This window comes from Alligator mississippiensis, chromosome 3 (assembly GCF_030867095.1).
Source record: "Alligator mississippiensis isolate rAllMis1 chromosome 3, rAllMis1, whole genome shotgun sequence".
Classification (NCBI taxonomy): Eukaryota; Metazoa; Chordata; order Crocodylia; family Alligatoridae; genus Alligator; species Alligator mississippiensis.
The window spans coordinates 218703673-218729635 of NC_081826.1; the positions used below are offsets into that span (position 1 = coordinate 218703673).

Genomic DNA, 25963 nt, shown 5'->3' on the forward strand with positions numbered 1-25963 from the left:
GGTGGCATAATGGATGGGTTATTTAGCCCTTTGTTGAGGTGTAGGCCAACAGAGGCAGTCAAGGAGCAGTTACAGGTTTCTGAGATCAACAAAACAGTCCAAAATAATCTCCAGTCCTCATTAGTATTTCTACTGTGTTAGAGATCAAGGTGCAGGACTGGGAAGAGGACAGCTGCCCAGGGCCAGGGACCATTTTCCAACTCCCTGCTACCTGGGCTGACTGGGAAAAATTTTTGCATGTGTGGGCACGTCTACACATTTATTTATGTGCTGTAGTTACTGCACATGTAGTTTAGTACCTCCTTAATGAAGTACTAACTGAATGTACAGTAACTACATTTACTGTACAGTAGGGCCGGTGCATGGTTTTTGTGATGCTTACTGCGCAGTAGTCTAATAACACTGTGCAGTAGGTTATTAGCATGGTTTTTGAGTGGCACGCTACAGTGTAGTATTATTAGGCTACCACACAGTAAGCGTCTCGTGTGTGTGTGTGTGTGTGTGTGTGTGTGTGTGTGTGTGTGTGTAGAAGTCACTCATAGATTCCCCTAACCCTGTGGGGGAAATAAAAAACCTTCTTTTATATTAGGCAACAAATTGTTCTTATGTCTTTGTTAATTAAAGATGTGATAATGCAATGTTGCAGTTACCCTCAACCCCATATAGTCACCTTCCCAACTCTCATGCTAAAAGGTTTGGCTGGCTGGCTGGCTGATACAATGTCCACTATTCTTAGTTTTGCAAAACCCCCTTATTAAGAGAAACAGATAAATGATAATTACAAGCAGGTACTTCTCATTAATTTATACAATAAGCTGTTATGTACACTGTGGCTTGTTTGTTAAACTTGCTAGCATTAAACTAGGGAGTGAAAGCCTTTGTTATACAGAACATTTCTTCAAATTGTGTGCAACCTTAATACATATTTCTAAAAATGTACAGGATACCCCTACCCTGACTAGTAGACAAAAGAAAACAAACTCTTTTGAACCTTTAAAAATCCTTTTGGTGTTTTGCTTTTTAAATTCAGATTCATGTTCACATCCCAATACAGTTTCACTTTTGTTTGTTTATTCCTTGTCCATCTCTTATGGTGGTGGAATTTTTATTTAGCCAGTCACAAAGTCAAAGACACTACCCCCAGGCAATAAACGGGTAAAGCAGTAGCCAGTCTGACAAAGAAGCTGTGAAAGCGTTTAGAGGAAATAGTCCCAGACAGGTTCAACCATGGTGGTTAAACAGAGATAGGCTTAGCTAATAGTGGTAATGTCTTCGTCAGCCCACAAAGGCCAAATATGTTGATGTTCTGGCTAAAGCCTTCAGCAGTGTCTTTACTTTGCAGTGGGCAAAGAAAGGATGAATAGAGCTATTCTGTATTACATTTTGTTCTCCTTAAAAAGGGACACTTTAAAACTCCAACTTTTCATCCCAAAGAAATTCAGTGCCATCAAAAGTTTCACCCTTTGCTGCAGTCCTTTCTTTTAAGTTTCCCTTACATTGGCCAAATTTGTGGGGAAAATGAAAAGAGAAGGTGAAAGGGAAAAAAAAAAAGCCTGGTGTCTCTGCTTTCACAAGGGAGCACTGAGCTGGTAACTGATGCAGTCAGAGAATTCTGTGAATAAAGGAAGTGACAAGCAAAACTAATTTGAGACGAAAGCTACCGAACATCTTCCCATGTAAAATCAACAAGCAATACTTCATATCACAAGGACGTTCTAAGACATGTCAGAACTTGTGACACTCTGTACATTTAGAAATATGATTCTCATGATTATTTTGCATAAGATATATCAAGCAATTGTCTAAGTGCTTGAATAAAGTAGTTAATAAAGTCATCCATCCTCGGTCTTTATAACAATTATCCATGGAGCCGAGGTTTTGCAGTGCAGTAATAAATGGTTGCTATAATTACAAATGAAGACAAAGGCAGTCCAGAAAAAAGAACAGAGAAAAGTGTTTGGAAGTTCACAGACAGGGCAAGTATTCTGAATAGCAAATGTATCCCTAAAACATAAGTGACTGCTACTGGTTCAAGGTCACTGCGATAGCTGTTAAGAACTGTAACTTCCTTTCCAAAGGAAACTCTAACATCTATTTTCCTTTTAAATCAGAATGGAAAAGTATCATTTAGAAATTGCCTACATAATAAAAAATGCAAAACAATATTGTTTAGAACCACTGAAATTTTATTTTTCAATGTTCAAACAATTTATTTAGTTGATGTCAACACATTTACTTTGGTTAAGGTAAAATGTCTATAATTCTGAAGTAATATAATTATTAGATATAACATTGATATCACATTAAAATATTATATCTTTAATATACAAGTCCATAAAGTCCATATAAATTTAATTGAAAACAAAAGCTCTAAGTGAAACATTTTATCTTATCTAAAGGAAATGTTCTGACATTAAAAACACAAAACTCAGAATGATTCATTTTGACTTTTCTAGTAAAAAAAAACACCCTCATCAAAATCAACATATTCCCTGAAACATTTAATTTTGACAAAATTGCATTTTCTATCAGAAAACTGTTCCATGCAAAAATTTTCAACCAACTCTATTTAAAGTGTATTAATGTGAGATCTGCCGGCTCCAACATCAGCACTGATGAAAATGTTGTTATGGGTTACAACGCTATTGAGCTAATTTAATTTGTCCCAGGACAAATTCTTGACTCATATGTTTTCCTTTTGCTCCACTGCTTACATTTATATAAAGCCTTCATTTACATATGCAAAAGTGGTAATTATATAGGATCATAGAAAAGTAGGCATGGAAAGGATCTTACAAGGTCATCTACTCCAACTCCCAGCTCAAAGTAGCATTGTTCCCAACTATACCGTCCCAACCAAGTGTCTGTCTAACCTGCTCTTGAAAACTTCCAAGATGGAGATTTCACAAGTTCTCTAGGTAGCCTGGTTCAAAGCTTGACCACCCTCATAATCAGTTTTTCCTAATCACCAACATAAATTTGCCCTCCTGAAGCTTGAAGCCATTGCTCCTAGTCCTGTCCCCTATGGCCACAGACAAAAGCCCATCTCCATTTTCTCTATAACTGCCCTGCAGATATTTGACCACTTATCAAGTCCTCCCTTCCCTATCTTCCCTTCTTCAGGCTAAATAACCCTAGTTCTTGCAGCTTTTCCATGTAAGTTTTGCCTCTCAGGCCCCTAATCATTTTTGTTGTTCTGTGCCGGACTCTTTCCAAATTGTCCACATCCTTTTGTGAAGTATAGGACCCCAAACTGTACACAGTACTTCATGTGAGGCCTCAGTAGTGCTGAACAGAGAGGAAGAATCGCTTCCTTTGATTTGCAAATGACACTCCTGTTATCACAATCCAGAATACTGTTGGCTTTTTTTGCAACAAGATCCCACTGTAGATATATTCCTTAAGTGTCCATGATTTCAACAGCCAAATCTTGACCATCTTGCGATGACATTTTTAGGACTACTAAATAATTAGATACAAGTCAAAAATAAACTTTTAGGAATGTTAGTTATGCTATTGACACTAACATGTACACTTTGGGTAAAACCTTCACAGAAATATGCATTTCCATGAGTATTAGCAAGACTTACTTTATTCTGCCTTTCTCAGAAATAAATACTCCCATACATTAATGTTTAACTACTAAATAGTTTATCAATGTCAAGGTGAACTGAAAAGTTTTATGTAAAGGAATATTTTTTTTTAAGTGTCTTTAAGGTTTCCAACTCTGCACCTGAACAGTGTCTAGCAAATTATGCTCATGGTCACGCAGGTCTCTTGTTAACATGAAATTCTATTTGTGAGTTATGGGTTTTTCTCCTTTATGTAAGGAATGGTTATACCTTTTTAATGTGAATGACATTTTTATTTTAGATTTAGAGAAAATAACAAAATGAGGGTGAACAAACAAAGTTTCTCCAGTTCAAAAATGCATCTCATGCAAAAGGCTGTGCAAAACATCCAGTTCCTCCAACATTGAGCAAATTTCTAGAAATGTAAGGGTATAGTACAGAAAAAAAGCTAAACTATAACAGCTATGGTTAACAGCGCTACAGAGAAAGATGCTCCCCTGAGAACAATACCCATTGACTCTTCAATGGACATTATGCCAGTGCAGATTCTGGCCCAGAAAGCCTTAATAAATGATCAGCTAAAAGCTTCAGAAATATTAGACAAAAACCAGTACACTGATTTTAGCCCTATAATGACATTAGGGATTTCGGCCCCTCTCGGCTTCTGCTCAGTGACATAGCTTTGTACAGTAACGATGACACTATGATTAGTGAGCCTCCAAATGTAAAATGGAATAGGAGTAGTTAGCAAAGAGGCATTTGCTGAGCTCATTTCAGCTGTACAGACATGCTGAAATAATGATCCTGGCAACATGTTAGCAAAACATTAGAAACACTTTGGTAAGCAAATAATTTAATTACAGTCTTCTCTGAGGCAGTTTATGTTGCACGCCCTTTGACCTTTTATATTGCTGTACCTAAACTCAGCGTGGGATTCACACTTCCTATTCCTGTCACAGAATCTCTCCATCTTGTACCATTTAATATAGTGTGCTCCAGGTGTTCTGTGGTGAATGAATAGTTATATTACTACCTGTCAGACACAATCACACTCTATTCATCATTCGCGGCTGGCTGCGTGAAGCCCTGCTTCCAGCAGGCTCCCTCTCTATTTCCTTGTTCAAACGTCTGCAGTGCTTTCGGCCCATCTGTCAAGCCTGTCATTTAGAGGGAAAACAGTATCAGCGCTTTAAATATATGGAGTTCTCTATTGAAACAGTGCTGTGATTGAACTGTCAGCATTCTCTGTATCACAGACAGTAATTCATGACTGGTCAGAGCTCCATTTAGGTTGCTATTACTATGTTGACCCTGCCGGGTCATGCTGAGGGTTTTTTTCCTTTACAGTTAGGTCTATAAATAGTGCAATTAACCTTTCAAGAATTACAAAATGCTCTCAATTTTCTCCCCCTATTCACTTGCTGTTTGTGACATTTATAATAATAAAGAGAAAATATCGTCAAAGAGAGAGGGTTTTACTGTTTGTTGAAATGCATACCTGGTGTCAGTGGAATACAAATAAATATTATAAAGGCCCCATTTCTGCAGCCTCCTCTCAGGTAAAAACTTCTATTGCCATCAATAGGAGTTTTGCCTCAAATCACGAGCTTGTGGGTGTAGGCTCATTGTCTCAAAACAGCCTTGGATAAATCAGGTCTTCATAGTTAGAAATCTTGGTTGCTGGTATGTTACAAATTAACATGTAATATTTCCTAACTGATTAACAAATGGATCTTGGAGGGGAGGGGGGAATTACATTCTTGAAGTCATTACACAATAAAAGGCATTTCTTAAGGGTAATTCAGTTGCAAGTTTTAATCCTTTGCCAAAATAGTCTGCAATCTAAGAAAAGTATGTAACAGAACAATTCTAACGGGAACTACCTCTCATACCAAGATATACTTCTGAAATAAAAGATTCTGAGAAAATGGCTTTTGGTCTCCTAAGGAAAATTGCTGACTACTAGTGACTAGCTAGTAAAGACCAACCTCCCTGTCTGCCTAACCAGTCACCTATTAACCAATTTCTGAAGAGTACTAGTGAAATAGGCTGGGTTTTAATACACAAATTAACAACAAGAAAGCATTCTTTAATGGAAGAAAGGCTAGCCTGATTTTTAAGAAACCTGGGTTCTAGTCCTGTAGCCATCACTGACCTGCTGTGTTTTGTCACCCAGGTTTGCCTCACTGTGTGTTATGTAGATATACCTAACAGAGGGCATATCTACATGAGACATTTACTGTAGAGCTACCTAATTAGCTCCACAGTAAAGTCTCTGTGTCTACATGTTTGGCCCAATCAGGCCACAATAAACTAATAAACTCCGCTGTAGTACTTGCAAATACAAGTCCTGTCCTATGGTGGAGTTATTTACTGTGCAGCAACGCACGTGTAGATGCAGATACGGCTGGCTGGGGCACAAGGGTGCTTCAGTGCGGGGGCTGCCTGCTGGCTAGCCCCACATTGAAGCACTCTTGTGGCCCAGGCAGCACCTCCTCATCACGTTGAGTCAGATTGGAGCAGCCCTGGGCTGACAGGCTGACCCCTGGGGCCCCAGCCAGCCATGGCTGCTCTGACCCAGCTCAGCACACGATGACCCTGAGCACACATGCAAACATGGCACCTGAGAGCAATACTGTAGTGCAATATGCACCAGTTTACTGCTTCAAATTAATTGCATGTGTAGATGTGCCCAGACTTAAACTACCTGACTTAGGTACAGCTAACAAGGTAGTACAGACCCCACGGCAGGCTCTGTGTCCAAGTTCTCAGATGGGTTTTTCATTCTGTACTGAGTAGTGCACTGGCACTACTAGTAGTACCCGAGACAGTGAGTTTACACCTAACTCAGGTATTTCTACATGAGTTACAGTCACAGCAGCACAGATATATACTGTGGGCATTTATACACATACCTTTGTCTGCTCTGATGCACCAGAAATCAAGCTCCTCAGAGCAGACTCGATTAACTGAGTCTGTGGAACATGCGAACTGGGATGCCCGGCCTCACACATTTGCATAAATGTTGAAATGCGAGTCAGCACTGAGAAAATGGTGTCGGTATGCCTTTGAACTAAACCACTTTCAATGTGTCTTAGGTCAAAAGCTCACCGCTGCCATTTTCTCACCACTGAGGTACATTTCACTGTTTATACAAATGCATGCGATGCAGCGCCGGACGCTTTTAAAAGCGCCTGGTGCTCTATCGCATGCATGTGTACAAATGCCCTGTGTGTCTACTCCTCCCACCTTTTTCCTTGTCTTACCCATTTAGACTAAGATCTGAGGTGTAGGGGCTCTGCAATATATTTAAATATGCCAGTATCCTTTTAAATAGCTTGTGAGAAACCTGGTGAAACTCACTGTGTTGTCTGTTGTAGAACCAGTCAGAACAGCAGTTTGGAGTCAACTAGAGCTGGCATATTTGTGTATATTTGGTAAACATTGTTTCTTGGAACAAAACCACATCCCATGATTTCTTCAGTTTGGTTTGTAATGTAAAGAGCAAAAGACACAACAGAATGTATCTGCATGTTAAACAGTGCTTACCACAGTCAGATCTGGCTCTTAATTCAGTTCTTTGCTATTTGTCTTGCGTTTGGTCACCCGTCGTGTGATAACGTAGATATATCTGTCCCTGAAAAGACAACTCCCCAAATCCACACAAAAACCTTCAAAAATACCAGGGGCACAGATTCCATTAATACTACAGAAACACATATTCCAAGAGTGAATCATGACACCCTCACTTTAGTGAACACCTTTGCAAGCAATTTAGTAATTGCTAAAACAAATTGCTATTCAAAAAGAGATTGCACCTAATAAAAAGAATTTATACTTTATTTTATCTAACCGAATGCAGGTTTTGCGATATTAGCTCAGTTTTAATTGATTATGTTGTAATTCCCCGGGTAAGCCCAAAGAGTATTTTAATATTAGAGATGTAAGATCATCAGCTGCTGCAAACACGCAACACAAACACCAATGGCAGTAATAGAATTTTCTGCTCATAGAGCAATTTTGTTCTGCATATGTGCTTAGGCAACAGAAGAAAATGTATAGAGGCCCTCTGAAGGCAAAATTATCTTCTTATTACAGACACACAATTAGTTTAATCAATTTCAGCCAGTTTTTTTAATATTTGGGGCCCTAAAATAAGGTAATATGGTATAAATCATCCCCCTTGTTGTTAATGGTTTCTTGAATGTCTCTTTTCTTGTCCTCTTCACTGGGAGTGCAAATGTCATAGCTTATTACATATACTGAGTAAGTATAATTAAGAAGTAATTTCATCTAGTTCTTTGGAGACAGTCATAAAACAGAGAAAGGCACAAAACAGTGCCCTTGTTGTTGGTCTTAGCATTTTTAATGAATACTTCAGTCTTTGTCTGCCCTCAATCTGAAGGCAAAAGCCTTCACTTATTATACAGGCAGAATAAGTGTAAGTCTCATCTCATTAACTGTCATATTACCAGGCTCTATGCCATACCATTCAAGTTTCACTGAACATTCAGAATTGCTTAATTATGTACAGTAAAAACAGTCTGCTGAGACTTTCCCTTTCAGATTAATATGGTGGCAGAAGGACAGAGGTCATCTCCATGACTCACTCTTGCCTGGCACTGCATTAACTCAAAATGACAGAAGTCTTTTGTTAGTAATAAAAAAAGAAAAAATTAAAGAGCATTTAAAAAATAAGATGTTTACATCCAGGGATAAGAGCCACTTTTGATTTTGCAGACTAACAATTGATTCTTTCCCTCCTCCCCTCCTTCTGCGTTGGTGTTAAACCGCACAGTGCATTCCTTATAAATTATACCACCCTATGTTAATTATAGTGTGCTGACACTGCTTGTCATTACTAAGCCTACTACATGCTTTGTGTGCTCAGATTTTAATAGCTGTTTGTTCTTCAGAATGTGGCAGAGCTATGCAAGTGGCTGAGATTGGCCATTGCTCACATTTCTTTCTTTAAGCTCTTGCATTTTATTCTATTTTTAAAACAAACCCAGAAAAATCCTAGCTGTGTGGTTTATATTCTGGAAATGCCATCATTTTCATTCAGTCAAAATAGACTGTGCCTTAATGAGAACACACTGGGAGTCTATGATAGATTCTTTTCTAACACCCCCATCCCCACATTTCCTAATCCACCCACTGCGTAAAGATTTTAGCTATTAAACACACATACAACATAGCTCTGTGTGTGTGAATACATGCATATATATATATTTACATACTTTATTTGTTTATTTCTGATTTCCAATGAACAATTTGGAATCAGCTTTCCCTCACAAATAAATAAGCTTTCTCTATCAATCAATTCCCAGAGCAATAACTTGCAAAGGAAAAGGGAAGCAGGTTGCCAGTAAGGTTAATCAGTTAGCTAGCATGCTACAATCTGGGGATTCAATCAGACGGACTAGTCTTCTTTATCCGGTAATTTTGTACTCTCTCTCTCTCTCTTCAAAACCAGACATCTGTGTGCATTTAGGCAGACATGCAAGCACACAGTAAAGGAAAAAGGGGGCAAGAGCAATTTTACTTTTAAGGATCTTACCCTGTCAACAAGGTACTTTTATCCTTTTCTGTTTTAAAGGTAGTTTTTTCTTTCAAAGCAATAGGCTTTCCAAAATTTTCTGGATTTTTTTTGAAAAAATGGCCCTGAAATTAGTCACAAGACTTTTTAGCATCTATTCTCATAATTTAACACAAGTATGTTATAAATTTACACAGATTACTTTTACTACCTAGTCAGAGGAAAACTTTATTGTGGTCGCTATTGTTCCTATAAATAGGATTATTTTGGGCAGAAAAACACTGGTCTAATGGCATTCACTTCTTTGGATACATCTGCCTTTCAACTCTTTTTGAAAAGCACTCATTCCTGGTGGAAAGGCACTACCTCAAATATTCAAAAAACATTTGAAATGATGGGATGCCTTGTTGCTGTCACGTTTTCATGATATGCCACAATCCACCACATCCCAATATATCAGTAATTGAAAAGGGCAACCACAAACTGACAGAGGATGCAGGTCATTTGCAAACTTCTAACCACTGTCAGTATCAAAATAAACTGGGCTTTAGTGTACTCCTATCTCCGGTTTTCAGTCCTGCAGAAATATAATCAGGTTGTGAACACACAAAACAATTATACTGCTTTAAAATTTGGGGGGCATTAACACAGTTCAGCTGAGTGTACTATAACTCTTTCAGTTGTGCCCCTTATTTTGTGGTAAATGGGAGCTGAACCTCAGTAATTTACCCTCTGTCTCATTCAGAGGTAAATTACTGCAGTTTAGCTTCACTTACTGCAGGATAGGAGTTGACAGATGAAACAATGACAACAAATCAGCTGACGTGTTCACAAGTCTTCCCCTCCCCTTTACAGTGATAATATAATTATTCATCTATCTACATTTTCAGTTTATATTCAACTACTGATGTTATTATTCAACTACTGACGTTTTGGTATTATGACCATTCAACTATATTATGCTATATTTTCCATGTGGTCTCATTCTTCTGGATGAATCTACAACTTTTGTGGTTGCCATAGTGAAAAGGGATACGTGGTTAGGATTGAGTGAGCCTATTTGGGGGAAATGCAATAAATGGTGATGCTTTTCACCATTAGGTTCCCAGCTTGAATTTATTCAGCCATTAGAGAACAGAATACTTCTGTCTGAAAGGAAATGTTGATTTCAATTTTTAAAACATTAGGAAAAATAAAAAAAAGGAAGATTTTAGTTAATATGCAAAACACAAAATGAAAGATAAGATTGAATCCAATAGCACTATGTCACTAGCTGCAGTTGCAGTTGTGCTACAAAATGATAGCCTATGTTCTTGGACCCATTTCTTTTTCAGAGCCAAACACCCACACGCACATCATTTCCCGCCCTAAGAATGAACAAACAGAAAAGAAATTCAAGGAAGCTAAAACCATTCTGCCAAGATTTCCTCTAGCTAGTTTAGGAATTATTTACATTTCAGCCTCAGCTGCTATAATGAAATATAATTTCATACTTTTAACTACAAAATATTCTTAGAACTGGTTTAAGACAAGTCTGATAAAAAATGTTTTGCTTCATAGTACACTTCTAAGTTAGACTATTTTCAAGGTGTCGCTATTGTTTCTACACCATACAGAAACTTCTTCCCTGTAAAGTACTAGCAGAGAAACTTTACTGATGTCAACTGAACTGAAACACTCCTGGAGAACAATTTCCAAGCCAACCAGAAAGAATCACTGTGACTATAGGCAAAAATCCTACAACATGCAAAAACAATTGCATAGGTGTTTCTGGTTTAGTGATGCTAGTTTGGGGAAAGAGTTTTCCCTCATTTATCAGGACTCCATTACAAGATTTTTAAATACAGCTCTCAGTAATTAAAGCAAATTAAGAAATGTGAATTGAGATTAATATCCATCCACTTCCATTAGACAATCTTTTTGCCATAACAATATATTCTTGCACCAGTGTGTACTAGCTCATTTCTAGAGATGGAAAAGGACAACTGTTATGCACTGTGTTATGCTGATAGTCTATCACAACCTCCAACCTTTCACATTTATGAAGGCCAGCTGATCAGGTTCTAGTGGTCGTCTCTTTAATACTATGCTTGTTAAGTGCCCTTTGCCTTTCAGATTCACCAACCTGATGATTACATAAAGGACAATGTTTGCAGATTCTGATATTTTGCTTAAAGGACTCTTAAATGCCAAGATTTGAGTCCATCTTACATTTTAACTTACTAAAACCTAAATTGGGTTTTCATTCTCTTGAGATCAACATCCAACCATTGTTGAAAATAAATGGTGAGGTTTCAATAGCAGCACTGAAAGGGGAAGCTACATTAGAGTAAGTGCTTACGCAGTCACATTTCTGAAAGGACACAGCTTATAATTTGGGAATGAGTGGGGGGAGAGAAGTAATTCATCTTTCCAATAGCTTAAGATAATTAATGTGTATTTTTCACATACATATTTTCATGTTAGAAAAAGAGAAATGGATAAATACCAAAATCAACTTTTAGGCTCATTTCATCTACAAACCAGTAATCATAGTAGAAGTCTGAGGAATTCTAATTTACTCCATTATGAGAGGTTTCTCCTTCTCTCTCCCTCTCATTTTCTCTTCTGACTTATTCCCTGGGGTATGGTGACCATATGTCCCATTTTTGCATCCGCCAACCCACTCCCCCACACTCCAACCCAGTCCCTAAATCTACAGAACATTCAGCTGGGACTGGAGCTCAAAGACAGCTGAATGGACAGAGACATAGCTGCTAAGGTTTATGCCTTGGGCCTCTGCTATGGTTGGGCCTGGGGGCAACAGGGTTCAAGGCAGCTGCATGCTGCTAGAAGGGACAAATGCTGCTTCTGCAAGAACAGCAGCTAGGGTGTTCACAAAGAAACCACTGAGTGAGAGATCCTTGCGCCTGCACCCTTACTGCAGCCACATAAACCAGTGCCAAAGATAAACTTTGGTGGTGATAATACCAGCAGCTGTGGTACAAAATAACACCCAGCAGCTGGCCCATTTACCCCCTCACTGCTGGCTGCTCTGACACTACATACTACAGCACTAGCAGCATCTGCCTCAACAGCATTCTGGCACCCCATCTAAGTCCAGGCCAGTCACTCCAAGTTACACAACAGGTTTTGAAACTAGGGCAATATGGTGACCCTAATTAGGGGTAGATTCAGGGAGGCTCTTGGGCACCAAAATTCCAATTAATTCCAGGTTTATGTGCTGGTTTACATTTTAAAAGAATTTAGAAAATCCCTTCTTCAGAGACCAAAAGCTGTTATGGCCTTAATTCATTGCTCACCTATATTTGGAACCTCAAAGCTCCCTACATGCCCATGCAGAGGTATCCTGAGGTGAGCAGCTATGTCTTAGCCCAGGGGCAGGCAATTATTTTGAGTGGAGGGCCGCTTACCAAGTCTTGGCCCCACCCCTTGACAGGTACCCCACCCCCTAGTTGCCATCTTGTGCCTGGAAGTCCCACCCCGCTAACCCCTTTGCCACCAGAAGTCCCTCCCTTTGCTCCCAGAAGTAGTCTTTTCAGCAAGGGGTTTTGCCATCTCAGAACCAGAAAAATACGAAATTATATTCTAAAAAGTGAACATCTATAACATTAATTGATTTTTAAAAATATTTTTGTCCTGATTTACATAAGTTTGTGTAGTGTACATAGAGGTTATAGTACAATGGCTTAAAATGAAGTCTTACTCTTGTATAATGTGGGGGGTGAGAGCATAGATTTATAGATTCATAGATGTTAGGGTCGGAAGGGACCTCAATAGATCATCGAGTCCGACCCCCTGCATAAGCAGGAAAGAGTGCTGGGTCTAGATGACCCCAGCTAGATGGTTATTTAACCTCCTCTTGAAGACCCCCAGAGTAGGGGAGAGCACCACCTCCCTTGGGAGCCCGTTCCAGACCTTGGCCACTCGAACTGTGAAGAAGTTCTTCCTAATGTCCAGTCTAAATCTGCTCTCTGCTAGCTTGTGGCCATTGTTTCTTGTAACCCCCGGGGGCGCCTTGGTGAATAAATACTCACCAATTCCCTTCTGTGCCCCCGTGATGAACTTATAGGCAGCCACAAGGTTGCCTCTCAACCTTCTCTTGCGGAGGCTGAAAAGGTCCAGTTTCTCTAGTCTCTCTTCGTAGGGGTTGGTCTGCAGGCCCTTAATCATACAAGTGGCCCTTCTCTGGACCCTCTCCAGGTTACCCGCATCCTTCTTGAAGTGTGGCGCCCAGAAATGCACGAAGTACACCAACTGTGGTCTGACCAGCGCCCGATAGAGGGGAAGTATCACCTCCTTGGACCTATTCGTCATGCATCTGCTGATGCACGATAAAGTGCCATTGGCTTTTTGATGGCTTCGTCACACTGCTGACTCATGTTCATCTTGGAGTCCGCCAGGACTCCAAGATCCCTTTCCACTTCCATGCCACCCAGCAGGTCATTTCCTAGGCTGTAGGTGTGCTGGACATTTTTCCTCCCTAGGTGCAGCACTTTGCATTTCTCCTTGTTGAACTGCATTCTGTTGTTTTCTGTCCACTTGTCCAACCTGTCCAGGTCTGCTTGCAGCTGTTCCCTGCCCTCCGGCATGTCCACTTCTACCCATAGCTTTGTGTCATCTGCAAACTTGGACAGAGTACATTTCACTCCCTCGTCCAAGTCACTGATGAAGACATTAAAGAGTATCGGTCCAAGGACCGAGCCCTGCGGGACCCCACTGCCCACACCCTTCCAGGTCGAAACCGACACATCCACCACGACTCTCTGGGTGCGACCCTCCAGCCAATTCGCCACCCACCGGACTGTGCAGTCATCCACATCACAGCCTCTTAACTTGTTCACCAGTATGGGGTGGGATACCGTATCGAAGGCCTTCCTGAAGTCTAAGTATACGACATCCACCCCTCCTCCTGTGTCCAGGCATTTCGTAACCTGGTCATAAAAAGAGACTAGATTGGTCAGGCACGATCTGCCTGCCACGAACCCGTGCTGCTTTCCCCTCAGCATAATTTGTCCTGCCAGGCTCTCACAAATGTGAGCCTTGATAATTTTATCAAAGACTTTGCCAAAGATGGAGGTGAGACTGACTGGCCTATAGTTGCCTGGGTGCTCCTTCCTCCCCTTCTTGAAAATGGGGACCACGTTGGCCCTTTTCCAGTCCTCCGAGACTTGGCCCGTGCGCCACGAGTGTTCAAATATTCCCGCCAGTGGCTCTGCAATGATGTCGGCCAGTGCCTTCAGCACCCTCGGATGGAGCTCATCCGGGCCTGCCGACTTAAAGGCATCCAGTTCTTCCAAGTGACTCTGCACCATCTCAGGGTCTACACATGGTAGTCTGGCGCCTTGCTGCTGCCTCTCTACAACCCCAGTGAGAGACTTGTCGTGTCCCTCACTTAGGAACACTGAGGCAAAGAACTCATTGAGGAGTTTAGCCTTGTCCCCCCTGTCCCTCACCAATTGTTTCTGCCCATTTAGCAGGGATCCTATTCCTCCCCGGGTCTTCCTTTTACTCCCTATATATCTAAAAAAACAATTTCTTATTGTCTTTTACTTGGGTTGCCATCCTCAGCTCCATGGTAGCTTTGGCCCGCCTAACTGCCTCCCTACAAGCACGAGCAGAGGAGGTATATTCATCTTTAGTGATCTCACCCTGTTTCCACTTTTTATGTGCTCCCCTTTTGGCCCTTAGGCTGCCCTGGATTTCTGTGGTCAGCCAGGGAAGCCTCCTGGCCCCTTTCCCTCTTTTGCCTCGCATCAGGATCGTCTCCTTTTGTGCCCGAAGGATCGTTTCCTTAAGGCACAGCCACCCTTCTTGGGCTCCCATCCCTTCAAAACTCCTACTCTGCAGTGCGTCCTTGACTAATCGCCTGAGTTCATTGAGATCAGCTTTCCTAAAGTCTAGCACTTTCACCCTACTACTTACCTTACCCACTCAACGTCTTATGGTGAATTCTATTATTAGGTGATCACTGTCCCCCAGATGGCTACCGATCTGGAGGTCCCCTACCATGTCATCCCCCGTTGCCAATACCGGATCCAGTATGGCATTCCCCCTAGTGGGACCGTGTACCTCCTGTGTCAGGTGAAGGTCCTGTACACAGGTTAGAAACCTGCGTGAGCGGTGGGACTTTGCTGTCTGTGACTCCCAGCAGATGTCCGGGTAGTTTAGGTCCCCCATGACTACCGCCTCTTTAGCTTTTATGGTCTCCGAGAGTTGCCTCAGGAGCCCCGAATCTCTTTCTTCCCCTTGATGTGGGGGTCTGTAGCAGACCCCTACCACCAAATCCCTTTCTCCTTGCCCCCCATGTAGCCTAACCCACAATCCTTCTACTTCCTCATCCTTGGATTCTGTCTTGATGAGGGTTGTTGTATATTGCTCACTGACATAGAGCGCAACCCCTCCCCCTTTCTTCCCCACCTTGTCCTTTCTGTACAATCTATAGCCTTCAATATGTACTGCCCAGTCATGGGATGAATCCCACCAGGTTTCTGTTAGCCCCACTAAGTCATAGGTGTTTAGTGCAAGCAGGAGCGCTAGTTCATCCTGCTTGTTTCCCATGCTCCTAGCATTAGTATATAGGCACTTGAGCCCTGCGACTGGTGCCTTTGTTGCCCCCCCACTCCGAGTCCCAAGGGGCCCATTGTTTCTTACCTTCTCGTTTCTCACCTGCGCCGTAGTGCTGGTCTCCCCATGGCTTTCAGGTTTCCAATGCTCTCTTTCTTCAGGCTGGGCTGTCCTTGTGGGTGCTACATGGTTTGGTGGTCCACAGCTTCCCCCGCCCTCATATTCCCCTCCCCCCGACAAGCCTAGTTTAAAGCCCGCCGGAGGAGATCCGCCAACCTAGAAGAAAACACACGCTTACCTTTGAGGGACAGGTGAAGCCCATCCCAGCTGAGCATGTCCCTCGTTGTAATGTGCGGGTCGTTGTCCAGGAAGCCAAAGCCTGCCTCGAGACACCACTGCCGAAGCCGCCAGTTGGTTTCTCGGATGCAGTTCTCATGCCGTCTTCCGCGTCCGTTCACTGGTAGGATGGAAGAGAATACCACCTGTGCACCGAACTCCTTCAGCACGCCGCCCAGAGCACTGTAGTCCTCCATCAGGTGATTGGGGGTTCTCCTGGCCACATCATTAGTACCCACATGGACTAGGACCATGGGGTAGTAATCGATGGGCTTGATCCTGGCCTGGATTACCTCCGTCACATCCCGAATCTTTGCTCCAGGGAGGCAGTATACCTCTCGTGCTGAGGGGTCCTGGCGACAGATGGGCCCTTCCATACCTCTCAGGATGGAGTCGCCTATGACGAGCACTCATCGCCTCCTGCTCTGGGTCCTCTTGGATCTCTTGACCTGTTCGGAGTGTGAAGAATGTGGTGTTTCTTCCTGCCCAAGGGTTTCCTCCTCCCCTTCCATCTCCTGCAGGGTCGCCAGGGCCTCGTACCTGTTCACCAGTCAGACTGGAGAAGCTGGTACTGGTTCGCTGCGAGCTGCTCCAGTCCTGGCTGTGACCGTCTGCCACTCTGCTGTGGAGGGCATTCTCCGGGCTGCTTCTTCCTTCGGTGCCTGGTCCTGCAGGGAAAGGAAATAACTGTCAATTTCATCCTCCACCTCCCTGATCCCCCTCAGCCTGCTAACCTCCTCCTGGAGCTCCCTCACCTGTGCCTCCAGAGCCCTAAGATGGGCACCTGCTGGACAGGTGTGGGGGCCCCCAATCTCTGCCCCCCCGGCCCTGCTGGGGATCGCCCACAGGCCAGGAGGTAGGGGGTCGTCAGCTCCCCCATGGGCTTGGTCTGGGTGGAGGCCTCAAACCAGCCCCAGCTAGCCTTGTCCCCCTGGGCAGAGGCCCTAGCAGCACTCCTCATAGACACCATTCTGAGCTGCTGTTTGTAGATCTGTGTGGTGTCTACGCCCTACCCCTACAGGAGTCTCACTCCTGGCCCTTCCTGCCTGCCCGCCGGCACGAACGCCTGCGCAAATGCCGGCGCGCTCTCACAGAGCGCGCCTATTTGCGCGCTCTGTTCGCGCTGCGTGGCTCAGAAGCGCGGCTCCCTACTGGCTCAGCTATATAGGACCCGGAGGGCTTCCCCTCCGGATCTGGCTCAGCTGCGCCGGGTCCCTCCACCCCACTTACCTTCGGGGGATCAGCTGCTGCTGCCCCCGCTGCCGATTCCTCTGCTGCTGCTGCTGCTGCCGCCGCCGCCGCCTCCGGTCAGTCAGTTGGTTAAGGGGGCACACGTGCACAAGTGTGCTTGACTCCTCTCCTTCCCGCTGCTGGTTCCCGAGTGCTGGGAACTACGTCACCCCGTGGCTTTAAAGCCCATGGTTTGAATTACCCTCCCCTGCTCCAACGTAGGGGAGGGGTATAGGTTTGTGGGGGCTGTGGGTGTGTGGGTATGTGGAGTGTGGGGGAGGGCGAATGTGTGGGTGGGATAGGTGGAGGGGTGTGGAGTAAGGGAGCATGTGGGTATGTGTGTGGATATGTGGGGTGTGGGTGGGCATGGGGTTTGTGGGGGAACTGTGTGTGGGGGAAGGTGACTGGAGTGTGTGAGGGGGTGTGGGTATGGGGGTCTGTGTGTATTGTAGTTCAAAGGGGTGTGGGTGCATGTGTATGGTGGGGTGTGCATGAGGGACTCACCCTATGAATACACACGTGCACCTCCTCCTGCTTCTGGCCTCAGGTTACTGGGGCAGGCCCTGTGCTCCCACAGTCTGGCAATGCAGTCGGGAACCACATGGTGCTGGAGCAGCGGGTGGGCAGGAAAGCAGGGAAATGGCAGCTACAGACTGGGGGTGGTGACAGTGAGCAGGCATGTGGGAGCACAATGGCAGTTGGGTGGGAGCACAGGGCCCACACTGATGTCCCAGGGCCAGTACCAGTGGGGGCCCAGGGCCAGGCAGCAGGAGAATGGGACCCTTGCCCACACTCCAGCACAGCTGGTGCTGGACCCTGTGCTCCTGCATCCTGGGGCGGGGGGGCAGGCCAGGCCAGCCTTGCTGCTGGGTCTTGCCACCAGCTTCCCCTGGGTCCTACTGCCCCTGTCTCATGTCATCATTGACAGGAAGCCAGGAGCAGATAAATACTCATTTTCTAAATTTTTAGGGGCCCCATGGACCAGATAGAATGGCCTGGTGGGCTGGATCTGGCCTGCAGGCCATATTTTGCCCACCCCTATCCTAGCTCCTCCTGCCTGAGCTCCATCATGATTCAGAATGAAATCAAGCAATCCCTCCACCTCTTCTGCTAAGTGTACAAGATTCATGGATCATGGACAGTAATCAAGAGGGATGATGACTTGCTTCTCAGTGACTCTGAGGTTCTGGTTTTTGCCCCCAGCTTGCTATGCTTATGCACTTTATCCATTTGTAAGCAATGCTTGGAGCAAGAGAATGTCCTCATCACTGGGATACAGAATCATTTCTGGCCAAGTTCTTTATTCACTAGGCTATTATATAAAGGATGGGTGATGCTGTGTTTTAAAATAAAAGAATAAAGGCATTGCTTATACACAGAGAAAGATAGCTAGGTCTAGGCAAGGGTTTGAGGCTAGAAATCTCAGTTTGAGGCTAGAAATCACCTAACTTACAACTTCAGGTAGGTACCTAAATGCAGATGGAGGCCATCAGAGAGGCTGAATTTCAGACATATCTTCTCAGCATCATTTCTTATCATCTGCCTTACGCACTTTCTCATTCAATATGCTGTGTTGTGAATCCAGTCCTATGCTGTTAATTCTCTCCATTTCAAGTGTAGGAATCTAAGATGCCTAACTGGAGATTGTGAATTATACTTCTGGAACCAGTTGCCTCACTTTTAGGTGTGGGAATGTCACTGTGCCTAAGTTGCTTTGCAAATCTCACCTAGATCTAGAAAATGTTATTTCCCAACTGTTACATTGAACCTATCTGTAACTGAAGTAATACTTTGTATGGATTTTACATTTAAGTGGCCTGCTCCATGTGGACTGTTAAATATAAAGGTGCCAGTGTTGCAAATATGAGAGTAGCTCTATACATCTAATTGCCCCCAACAAGCTAGTAATTTATCTTTGTGGCTCCTGTGATTACTTACAAGAATTATAAAAAGGCAAACTATAGAATAACTCACTAAATATACCTGATTTTCTGCTAAACATAAACATATTTAAACTTCAAGGAAATGGAACAAGGTGAGAACATCACAATGCAAATAAATGTAGTAGGCACCATACTCATTTTGACATTTCACTGAAGTAGGTATTAGAGGCAGAGACCTTCTCTCTCATACAAAGCCTTTGAAGGTGAAAAGGCTTAACTCCGTGGCCAGATCAACCTCCACTAGCAGAAACATTTATTAAAATAGAAATGTAGTGTACTCTACTAACTCCTTAATGTTGCCAGATGACCAATAAAAACTCAAAGGGCTGACTGAATAACTAATTTTAAAGGAGGACAGAGAGAGAGAGAGAGAGACTGCCTTTGCCTGGGATCCTTTTCTCTTTAAATCTAAGAATACTTGTGCTTGATCAAACTTCCCCTTTCTCTTAGCCAACAGTATGACAGGCAATAAACCTTTAAGATGATCTGTGACTGCTTGGTAGCTAACATGCTGCCAGTCAACATTCTGATATCTTCTCACTTAAATAATGTCATCACAGTTCACCCAGAATATGTACCTAGAGTATCTTTGATATCAGTATATGTACAAACCCAATTTTCCAAAAACAGGTGCTTCAAACATGAATGGAAATGCATGCAGAAGTGCAAATAATTAAGGACAAGCAAAAAAAAAAACCCCAACAAACAAAAAAAATTGTGTATGTGTAGCAGAGCACTGGGGTGTGCCTGTTCTTTTAAGAGAGCTAAAAGCCTACAAAGGTGCTTGCAGGTAGCACAGGGGGTCAATGAGAGACTCACCTGACTGGAATAGGGCTCGGGCTGGAGCTACATAAGCCCAAAGCCTGAGCCGGTCAGGCAGTCTCTTCCTGGCAGCAGGGCTCCTGAAGGGACTGGAGTTTATATAATCAATCCTGCAGGCCTAGGCCCAGAGGAAGGAAACCTGGGCAGAGAGAGGCGGGGTTTTATAAGCAAGTAGCCTTTGCTTTAGCTTGAACCCATAGAGGGCCCATGTGCCCAGGGAAGGGCTGAGCCAGGCCAGAAGGCCCAAGAGCCCAGAGAAGAGGCAGTGTGCAGGCCTGAGAGTCTGGGAACGAAGAGAAAGGGAGGTGTGCAGGACCGGGGGCCTGGGAGCCCAAAGAAGGGGCAGTGTGCAGGCCCAGGAAGTGGGGGTTTGAAGGCCCAAGCGGGGGCTAAGGATATAAATAAATGACATCAGAGAAAGAACATCTGTGAGGCTTGGGGCATGGTGTAGGGGAGGTATGGAACCACGCAAGGAGCCCTTAAGGTGATGGGTGCCTGGCAGAGGTACAGGCTGAGAGGAGCTGCTAACCTGGGGGTACAAGACTGTGACTGAGGGGACCCAGGAGAGGCCCAGTGGGGAGTGACACACGGTCAGGCTCATGCAGAGCCCACAGGCAGCCTCCCTTTTATAACCTTCATTAAGAGAAAGGCATAGTGGGAGAGATTCATGAGAAGGGCTACAACCAATCCCAAACTGGCCCCACTAGGGAGCATCACAGCTGCACCCATGTCCCTGGACTTACTACAGTATGACATTCCCCCTTTGTAAACACAACTATGTACTTCTTTGCATATAACTACTGGCTTGTATTTTGTATGCATACTTTATAAAAGTAATTTAACCCTACAATTTTGAAAATGTGGCCTATCTATTTATAATTTCCAAGATGATATAAAAAATGTATCTAAAACACATTAAAACTGAGATGCTGTACTATAAGGAAGCCATATATGATGTGATTAAAACCCTAACACTTTAATGCTTGTATTGGATAACTGAAACTGAGAATATGTGTACACTGCAGTGTCAGCATATCCCATTAGGAACATCCCTGAGCACAGCCTAACCACCCAGTTCTCCAAATCTGGAAATACACTAGTGAGGCCATTATGGGATTCTCCCTACCAGCCACTCAATATTCCAGAGGGAAAGTCTTAAGAGTAAGCATGGGAGGACAGGAGTGGCCTCACCCCAGCATTTCTGGGTTTGGAGGTTTAATGTTGAACAAGATATAGTAGGGCATCCTCAGGCTATTCCAGCTAGGATATGCTGCTAGACATACTCTAGACTGAAAAAGTGACACTAACAAAGAAAATGAAAACCTGCAGAGAATCAGTATTTTAAGAACATTTGGAACTTGGCCATTTCTAGAATTCAGATTCCTGGAGAACTTTAAGAATTTATTCCATTTGCTGTTGGACAGAGTTTCCCCCCACCAAGTTATGACTTTTTGGGGATCTCTTCTCAATAATGTCTAGTTTGAGTTGTATATGTTCGATCAATACTACTCCAATTATCAATTGCTGATCATAACCTTTTCCATTTAATATAGTTTGCAATAATTTAAAATGTTGCCTTTTCTAACCAAAGCATGGATACAAATTGAGGAGAACTATTAATATTGAATGTATTTTTCACACTGCATGCAATTGTTTAAAGCCAAAGAACAGTTACAAATTTGGTAATGGAAGTGTTTACAACATGAGGTTTTTTCTGAGCTTCCTTATACTGAGGTAGTTATTTAAATCCTCAGTTTCTGTTTAAAATCTAGATGTGTCTTTCAATTAACTTAATTTCATATTATATATTATATTCATATAAACTAGGCTCGTCGGGGGGAGGGGAAGATGAAGGTGGGGGAAGCTGTGGACCACCAAACCATGTGGCACCCACAAAGACAGCCCAGCCTGAAGAAGGAGAACATTGGGAACCTGCAAGCCATGGGGCGGCCAGCAGTACAGCACAGGTAAGCAATAAGCAGGTAAGAAATAAGGGGCCCCTTGGGATTTGGAGCTGGGGGGCAGCAAAGGCACCAGTCGTGGGGCTCAAGTGCCTATATACTAATGCTAGGAGCATGGGGAACAAGCAGGATGAACTAGCGCTCCTGCTTGCAGAAAACACCTATGACTTAGTAGGGCTGACAGAAACCTGGTGGGATTCATCCCACGACTGGGCGGTACATATTGAGGATTATAGATTGTACAGAAAGGACAGGGTGGAGAAGAAAGGGGGAGGGGTTGCACTCTATGTCAATGAGCAATATACATTGACCCTCATCAAGATGGAATCGAAGGATGAGGACGTAGAAGGATTGCGGGTTAGGTTACATGGGGGGCAAGGACAAAGGGATTTGGTGGTACGGGTCTGCTACAGACCCCCACACCAGGGGGAAGAACTAGATTCGGGGCTCCTGAGGCAGCTCTCGGAAACCATAAAAGCTAAGGAGGCGGTAGTCATGGGGACCTAAACTACCCAGACATCTGCTGGGAGATGCAGACAGAAAAGTCCCACCGTTCATGCAGGTTCCTATCCTGTGTACAGGACCTCCACCTGACACAGGAGGTACACGGTCCCACTAGGGGGAATGCCTTACTGGATCTGGTATTGGCAACGGGGGATGACATGGTAGGGGACCTACAGATCGGTGGCCATCTGGGGGACAGTGATCACCTAATAATAGAATTCTTCATAAGACTTTGAGTGGGTAAGGTAACTAGTAGGGTGAAAGTGCTAGACTTTAGGAAAGCTGATTTCAATGAACTCAGGCGATTAGTCAAGGACACACTGCAGAGTAGGAGTTTTGAAGTGATGGGAGCCCAAGAAGGGTGGCTGTGCCTTAAGGAAATGATCCTTTGGGCACAAAGGGAGATGATCCCGATGAGAAGAAAAAGAGGGAAAGGGGACAGGAGGCTTCCTTGGCTGACCAGAGAAATCCAGGGCAGCCTAGTGGCCAAAAGGGGAGCACATAAAAAGTGAAAACAGGGAGAGATCACCAAAGAGCAGTATACCTCCTCTGCTCGTGCTTGTAGGGAGGCAGTTAGACAGGCCAAAGCTACCATGGAGCTGAGGATGGCATCCCAAGTAAAGGATAACAAGAAATTGTTTTTTTAGATATATAGAGAGTAAAAGGAAGACCCAGGGAGGAATAGGACCCCTGCTAAATGGGAGAAACAATTGGTGACAGACAGGGGGGACAAGGCTGAACTCCTCAACAAGTTCTTTGCCTCAGTGTTCCTAAGCGAGGGGCACGACAAGTCTCTCACTGGGGTTGTAGAGAGGCAGCAGCAAGGCGCCAGACTACCATGCGTAGACCCTGAGATGGTGCAGAGTCACTTGGAGGAACTGGATGCCTTTAAGTCGGCAGGCCCGGATGAGCTCCATCCGAGGATACTGAAGACACTGGCCGACGTCATTGCACAGCGACTGGCAGGAATATTTGAACACTCGTGGCGCACGGGCCAAGTCCCGGAGGACTGGAAAAGGGCCATTGTGGTCCCCATTTTCAAGAAGGGGAGGAAGGAGCACCCGGGCAACTATAGGCCAGTCAGTCTCACCTCCATCCTTGGCAAAGTCTTTGAAAAAATTATCAAGGCTCACATTTGCGACAGCCCTGCAGGACAAATTATGCTGAGGGGAAACCAGCACAGGTTCGTGGCAGGCAGATCGTGCCTGACTAATCTAGTCTCTTTTTATGACCAGGTTACGAAACGCCTAGACACAGGAGTAGGGGTGGATGTCGTATACTTAGACTTCAGGAAGGCCTTCGATACGGTATCCCACCCCATACTGGTGAACAAGCTAAGAGGCTGTGACTTGGATGACTACACAGTCCAGTGGGTGGCGAATTGGCTGGAGGGTCGCACCCAGAGAGTCATGGTGGATGTGTCGGTTTCGACCTGGAAGGGTGTGGGCAGTGGGGTCCTGCAGGGCTCGGTCCTTGGACCGATACTCTTTAATGTCTCCATCAGCAACTTGGACGAGGGAGTGAAGTGTACTCTGTCCAAGTTTGCGGATAACACAAAGCTATGGGGAGAAGTGGACAAGCTGGAGGGCAGGGAACAGCTGCAGGCAGACCTGGACAGGTTGGACAAGTGGGCAGAAAACAACAGAACGCAGTTCAACAAGGAGAAATGCAAAGTGCTGCACCTAGGGAGGAAAAATTTCCAGCATACCTACTGCCTAGGAAATGACCTGCTGGGTGGCACGGAAGTGGAAAGGGATCTTGGAGTCCTAGTGGACTCCAAGATGAACATGAGTCGGCAGTGTGACGAAGCCATCAGAAAAGCCAATGGCACTTTATCGTGCATCAGCAGATGCATGACGAATAGATCCAAGGAGGTGATACTTCCCCTCTATTGGGCGCTGGTCAGACAGCAGTTGGAGTACTGCGTGCAATTCTGGGCACCGCACTTCAAGAGGGATGCGGATAACCTGGAGAGGGTCCAGAGAAGGGCCACTCGTATGGTTAAGGGCTTGCAGGCCAAGCCCTACGATGAGAGACTAAAGAACCTGGACCTTTTCAGCCTCCGCAAGAGAAGGTTGAGAGGCGACCTTGTGGCTGCCTATAAGTTCATCACGGGGGCACAGAAGGGAATTGGTGAAGCTTTACTCACCAAGGCGCCCCTGGGGATTACAAGAAATAATGGCCATAATCTAGCAGAGAGCAGATTTAGACTGGACATTAGGAAGAACTTCTTCACAGTTCGAGTGGCCAAGGTCTGGAACGGGCTCCCAAGGGAGGTGGTGCTCTCCCCTACCCTGGGGGTCTTTAAGAGGAGATTGAATATGCATCTAGCTGGGGTCATCTAAACCCAGCACTCTTTCCTGCCTATGCAGGGGGGTCGGACTCGATGATCTACTGAGGTCCCTTCCGACCCTAACATCTATGAATCTATGAATCTATATATTATTATCTCTTCTTAAACTTATGCTTTAAAAAGAGGAAAGATCCCCATTCAATTTTTGTAAAAGCGACCTAAGATATCTAAATCTAAACAGCTAGGATTGGGAGTCTTGAGAGCACACAATATGCATCTTTCCCCCCAAAATTGGTTTTTGTGTGTGTGTGTGTGTGTGTGTGTGTGTGTCTAACTTTATGACTCATTGTTCTTTACAGGTGTTATGATTATCTCTTTTTAATGGTCTTAATGATCCACTAATCAAACTACCCTTTTTAAGGACAATTTTGTTGGCATCTAACTGCTCCTGGTCTCCATATTTTGCAGCCTCTCTAATTCAAAATCTTTAGCAAAGACTCTAGCTTTTTTCAAAATCATAGATCCACCCAACACCAGTCTTTAGCAGCAGCTAGGGATTCAGCTTTGGTTCTCCAGGAAAGGGAAAATGAGTTGGCTAAAGATAAGACTCCATCCCTGCTCTGTGCTGCCAGAACTCTGGAAAAATCATTGTTCTTCATTCTGCCTTTCAAAAACAAGATGTGCATTGTATTTTGGGGTTGCTCTATTCAAGAAAATAGAGTGCTCCTGGCATCCAGAAAATTGGCCCCTCAGTCCCAGCAAAGGGTAAGATTTAAGATAGATTGATTTCCTCATCATTTTTTACTGGCTAATTTAGGCAGCTCCCTGTTCAGCTGCTGGATATTTGATTTAGAAGCACTTCTTCTCTGTGCATTGTATGTGAAGCTAAAGCATCTACTTCAAGGCTGCAGATTCCACACTAGGGTCTAAGAAGTTAGATGTAAAATACTTTTTTTAATCTAGCCCTTATCACTCGTTTCCTCTATTATTAATTTGAGGCTAATAACACTGCTCTACCAGCAGGCACATCTACACAAGATGGTAGGTCACCATAATGATGAGCTACATTGCCGTAGCTCATCACTATGGTGATATAGGGTCAGAAATGACCCATGTGCTGCTGGGATTGTGCAGTACAAGTGGGTACTGTGCAGTCATTTAGTACTTGCTAAAGTGTTTTAGCAAGTACTAAATGA

General features: G+C 44.2%; 1 long non-coding RNA gene across 1 annotated transcript; it reads right to left on the minus strand.

Annotated features, from left to right (window-relative positions):
- Positions 1 to 2165: 2165 nt before the first annotated feature.
- LOC132249549 (uncharacterized) lies at positions 2166 to 7970 on the minus strand. Its single transcript, XR_009461039.1, has 2 exons — positions 5071 to 7970; positions 2166 to 4729 (listed from the first exon to the last, which is right to left on the minus strand). It is a non-coding gene; the product is annotated as an uncharacterized LOC132249549 (long non-coding RNA).
- Positions 7971 to 25963: the final 17993 nt, after the last annotated feature.